Source organism: Schistocerca gregaria, unplaced genomic scaffold (assembly GCF_023897955.1).
Source record: "Schistocerca gregaria isolate iqSchGreg1 unplaced genomic scaffold, iqSchGreg1.2 ptg000398l, whole genome shotgun sequence".
Taxonomy (NCBI): Eukaryota; Metazoa; Arthropoda; class Insecta; order Orthoptera; family Acrididae; genus Schistocerca; species Schistocerca gregaria.
The window spans coordinates 132,501-137,500 of record NW_026061837.1 but is presented as its reverse complement, the minus strand read 5'-3'; the positions used below and the strand labels follow the sequence as shown (position 1 = coordinate 137,500).

General features: G+C 53.2%; 1 non-coding gene across 1 annotated transcript in view; it reads left to right on the top strand.

Annotated features, from left to right (window-relative positions):
* Positions 1 to 3,452: 3,452 nt before the first annotated feature.
* The window catches only part of LOC126311164 (small subunit ribosomal RNA), a 1,893-nt gene continuing 345 nt past the window's right edge, over positions 3,453 to 5,000 (top strand). Inside the window, exon 1 of the ribosomal RNA XR_007554448.1 lies at positions 3,453 to 5,000. This exon is cut by the window's right edge and continues 345 nt beyond it. This is a non-coding gene — a ribosomal RNA (small subunit ribosomal RNA).

Here is a 5,000-nt window from a genome sequence, read left to right as displayed (position 1 = left end):
GCTCAAATCAGCCAGCAACACCCACAGTGGTCCACCCAGTATCAACACAGGACGCAACGCCACGCCACAACACAAAAGGTACAAGTAATAAAATACCCTTTGGCCACACCCCTTATAAAGGCATCGAACCAACCCACAACCTGACACCAGCCAAACGTACATCCTGATTTGACACATCTCTGGCAACCTAACCCACGTTGGCCCTTAACCTAACCCACGTTGGCCCTTAACCTAACCCACGTTGGCCCTTAACCTAACCCACGTTGGCCCTTAACCTAACCCACGTTGGCCCTTAACCTAACCCACGTTGGCCCTTAACCTAACCCACGTTGGCCCTTAACCTAACCCACGTTGGCCCTTAACCTAACCCACGTTGGCCCTTAACCTAACCCACGTTGGCCCTTAACCTTACCCACGTTGGCCCCTAACCTTACCCACGTTGGCCCTTAACCTAACCCACGTTGGCCCTTAACCTAACCCACGTTGGCCCTTAACCTAACCCACGTTGGCCCTTAACCTAACCCACGTTGGCCCTTAACCTAACCCACGTTGGCCCTTAACCTAACCCACGTTGGCCCTTAACCTAACCCACGTTGGCCCTTAACCTAACCCACGTTGGCCCCTAACCTAACCCACGTTGGCCCCTAACCTAACCCACGTTGGCCCCTAACCTAACCCACGTTGGCCCCTAACCTAACCCACGTTGGCCCCTAACCTAACCCACGTTGGCCCCTAACCTAACCCACGTTGGCCCCTAACCTAACCCACGCTGCACCTTAACCTAAGTTACGCTGCACCTTAACCTAAGTTACGCTGCACCTTAACCTAAGTTACGCTGCACCTTAACCTAAGTTACGCTGCACCTTAACCTAAGTTACGCTGCACCTTAACCTAAGTTACGCTGCACCTTAACCTAAGTTACGCTGCACCTTAACCTAACTTACGCTGCACCTTAACCTAACTTACACTGCACCTTAACCTAAGTTACACTGCACCTTAACCTAAGTTACACTGCACCTTAACCTAAGTTACACTGCACCTTAACCTAAGTTACACTGCACCTTAACCTAAGTTACACTGCACCTTAACCTAAGTTACACTGCACCTTAACCTAAGTTACACTGCACCTTAACCTAAGTTACACTGCACCTTAACCTAAGTTACACTGCACCTTAACCTAAGTTACACTGCACCTTAACCTAAGTTACACTGCACCTTAACCTAAGTTACACTGCACCTTAACCTAAGTTACACTGCACCTTAACCTAAGTTACACTGCACCTTAACCTAAGTTACACTGCACCTTAACCTAAGTTACACTGCACCTTAACCTAAGTTACACTGCACCTTAACCTAAGTTACACTGCACCTTAACCTAAGTTACACTGCACCTTAACCTAAGTTACACTGCACCTTAACCTAAGTTACACTGCACCTTAACCTAACTTACACTGCACCTTAACCTAAGTTACACTGCACCTTAACCTAAGTTACACTGCACCTTAACCTAAGTTACACTGCACCTTAACCTAAGTTACACTGCACCTTAACCTAACTTACACTGCACCTTAACCTAACTTACACTGCACCTTAACCTAACTTACACTGCACCTTAACTGTCACATGTAACGTCACAGGAATGTAGCTTTGCCTAACAGCAACCCTCTGAACATAGTTCACTGCTTGGATCCTCTGGTGTCATGTGTATTTCTTGATGCCATGGTGCGTACCCTCACATAAAGGTCTTTCGAGTGTTGCGTACTTTCTACACAGTCCCGCTAACCACTGGAAGGGTGTACCGCTACAGAACGAATATCGCCCTCCCCTCCTGCCCTTCCAAGCTGGTCGGTCAGGCGTTTGTTTGTGAAATGAGCCTTGCAGCTGTTCAGTTGCATTCGGTTGTCGATGCAGTCAGTGTACGTTGTGGTACGGCCTGTGTGGACTGTCCGCTGATGTACGCGTAACCCACACTGATCATCCGTCGTTACGTACTGAGTGACATAATGTGGCACATGCTTGACCGTACACCGGCTGCGCCCTACAATGGCGAATCATAAGGGCCATATGTTGTGCACGATGCTACTTGTCTCGTCTCCCCATTACAGCGAGATTGCACTGTTGTACGCCGTACAGACATGTGGTAAGTAGGTACGGACGAAAGTATTGCATGTTGGCCCCCCCCCCCCTCCTCCCTCTGCCGGGAATCAGCGTGAGCCGTCTGTTGATGTAGCGACGAGGGTTTTCCTATTTAATCGTATTGCCCCACACAACATGATAGCACGGTGGACCGCGTTCCACATCTGCGACATGCTACAGAGGCCGGTTGACAGTCGACCGCGCAAGGGACATTGCACACGTGCGCGGACCATCTTCCACGTGTTCTCTCGTGTACATGCCGCAGTGTGTATGTGGGCTGATGTAGCGTGTCGTGACACATAACATGCAGGCATGCCAGAATCGTAGATTTCGCAAATGTAGATTGACGTATACGTTTGCTGCCAAAGATCCGCAAATGAACTGGAAATCAGTTGTTGAGCGGTTGTTCGCGCTGCAGGTGCATCGGTGATAGCGACGATCGGTACATCTGTGAACCGGTTGTTTCGGCGGTACCCGCCATGCCCCCGAACCTGAGTTGGCCATGTGGGTATGAAGCGATACGAGGCTGTGGCTTGGCGGGACAGTCCCCGGCCGGTGAGGGGGGGCCGCCCGGCGTGCTGGCCGCGCGCTGCGTGAGCGCACGCACTACAGCCGGCTGGTGGGGGGCGCCCAGTGGCAGGAGCGCCGGCCGACGGGCCCGGCTGGCGTCCCAGCTATGCGCCGGCGCACCCTGCGCGCGGCGCCAGGCGGCCAAAGTGGGTTCTGCCGAGCCCGGTGCGAAGCGCGGTGGACATCTGCAGTGTGCTGGTCCGATTGCGGACTGTGTGCGTTGAGGATGGCCGCCGCCCGGCACTCGGCGTCGCGACGCCGTCTGCTGCTCGGTCGCCCCCAGCGGTTCTCGCAGGTGGTTTGTATCGCAGCTCTGCGGACGTGTTGGCGCGTGCGCTGTGCTGGGAGAGTTCGCTTCTGCACCCAAGTGGGGCTTTGCCCTTCTGTGGCGCTGGCGTTGGAGCTGCCGGTCACCGTAGGTGGCGCGTGTTGTTTCCCGCCGGCAATGCCACGACAGCACGCTCCCGGGCCTCTGTCGGCAGCGGCAAGCTCAGTTGGGAGCACGGGTGTTCGCACTGAAAGCGTCTACTCGCCTATCTCCGGGCGATTGCGCCTCTCTCGAACCCGACCAAGTACTTAGGACGGCGCTGCGCGCCGCCGGGACCTGAGAGGGTTTCGAGGTGTATCGTGCAGGGGAGCTCAGCCTCCTCCTGTTTGCAGAATAATTGAGCGGACGCTTGCGTGTTCGCGCGGGCCCTCGGGACACACTCCCGGGCGGCCGGCTGCTCAGCTCTCGTTGACGCAGCTCCCTGGTTGATCCTGCCAGTAGTCATATGCTTGTCTCAAAGATTAAGCCATGCATGTCTCAGTACAAGCCGCATTAAGGTGAAACCGCGAATGGCTCATTAAATCAGTTATGGTTCCTTAGATCGTACCCACGTTACTTGGATAACTGTGGTAATTCTAGAGCTAATACATGCAAACAGAGTCCCGACCAGAGATGGAAGGGACGCTTTTATTAGATCAAAACCAATCGGATTGGCTCGTCTGGTCCGTTTGCCTTGGTGACTCTGAATAACTTTGGGCTGATCGCACGGTCCTCGTACCGGCGACGCATCTTTCAAATGTCTGCCTTATCAACTGTCGATGGTAGGTTCTGCGCCTACCATGGTTGTAACGGGTAACGGGGAATCAGGGTTCGATTCCGGAGAGGGAGCCTGAGAAACGGCTACCACATCCAAGGAAGGCAGCAGGCGCGCAAATTACCCACTCCCGGCACGGGGAGGTAGTGACGAAAAATAACGATACGGGACTCATCCGAGGCCCCGTAATCGGAATGAGTACACTTTAAATCCTTTAACGAGTATCTATTGGAGGGCAAGTCTGGTGCCAGCAGCCGCGGTAATTCCAGCTCCAATAGCGTATATTAAAGTTGTTGCGGTTAAAAAGCTCGTAGTTGGATTTGTGTCCCACGCTGTTGGTTCACCGCCCGTCGGTGTTTAACTGGCATGTATCGTGGGACGTCCTGCCGGTGGGGCGAGCCGAAGGCGTGCTTGCGCGTCCCGAGGCGGACCCCGTTGAAATCCTACCAGGGTGCTCTTAGTTGAGTGTCTCGGTGGGCCGGCACGTTTACTTTGAACAAATTAGAGTGCTTAAAGCAGGCAAGCCCGCCTGAATACTGTGTGCATGGAATAATGGAATAGGACCTCGGTTCTATTTTGTTGGTTTTCGGAACCCGAGGTAATGATTAATAGGGACAGGCGGGGGCATTCGTATTGCGACGTTAGAGGTGAAATTCTTGGATCGTCGCAAGACGAACAGAAGCGAAAGCATTTGCCAAGTATGTTTTCATTAATCAAGAACGAAAGTTAGAGGTTCGAAGGCGATCAGATACCGCCCTAGTTCTAACCATAAACGATGCCAGCCAGCGATCCGCCGCAGTTCCTCCGATGACTCGGCGGGCAGCCTCCGGGAAACCAAAGCTTTTGGGTTCCGGGGGAAGTATGGTTGCAAAGCTGAAACTTAAAGGAATTGACGGAAGGGCACCACCAGGAGTGGAGCCTGCGGCTTAATTTGACTCAACACGGGAAACCTCACCAGGCCCGGACACCGGAAGGATTGACAGATTGATAGCTCTTTCTTGATTCGGTGGGTGGTGGTGCATGGCCGTTCTTAGTTGGTGGAGCGATTTGTCTGGTTAATTCCGATAACGAACGAGACTCTAGCCTGCTAACTAGTCGCGTGACATCCTTCGTGCTGTCAGCGATTACTTTTCTTCTTAGAGGGACAGGCGGCTTCTAGCCGCACGAGATTGAGCAATAACAGGTCTGTGATGCCCTTAGATGTTCTGGGCC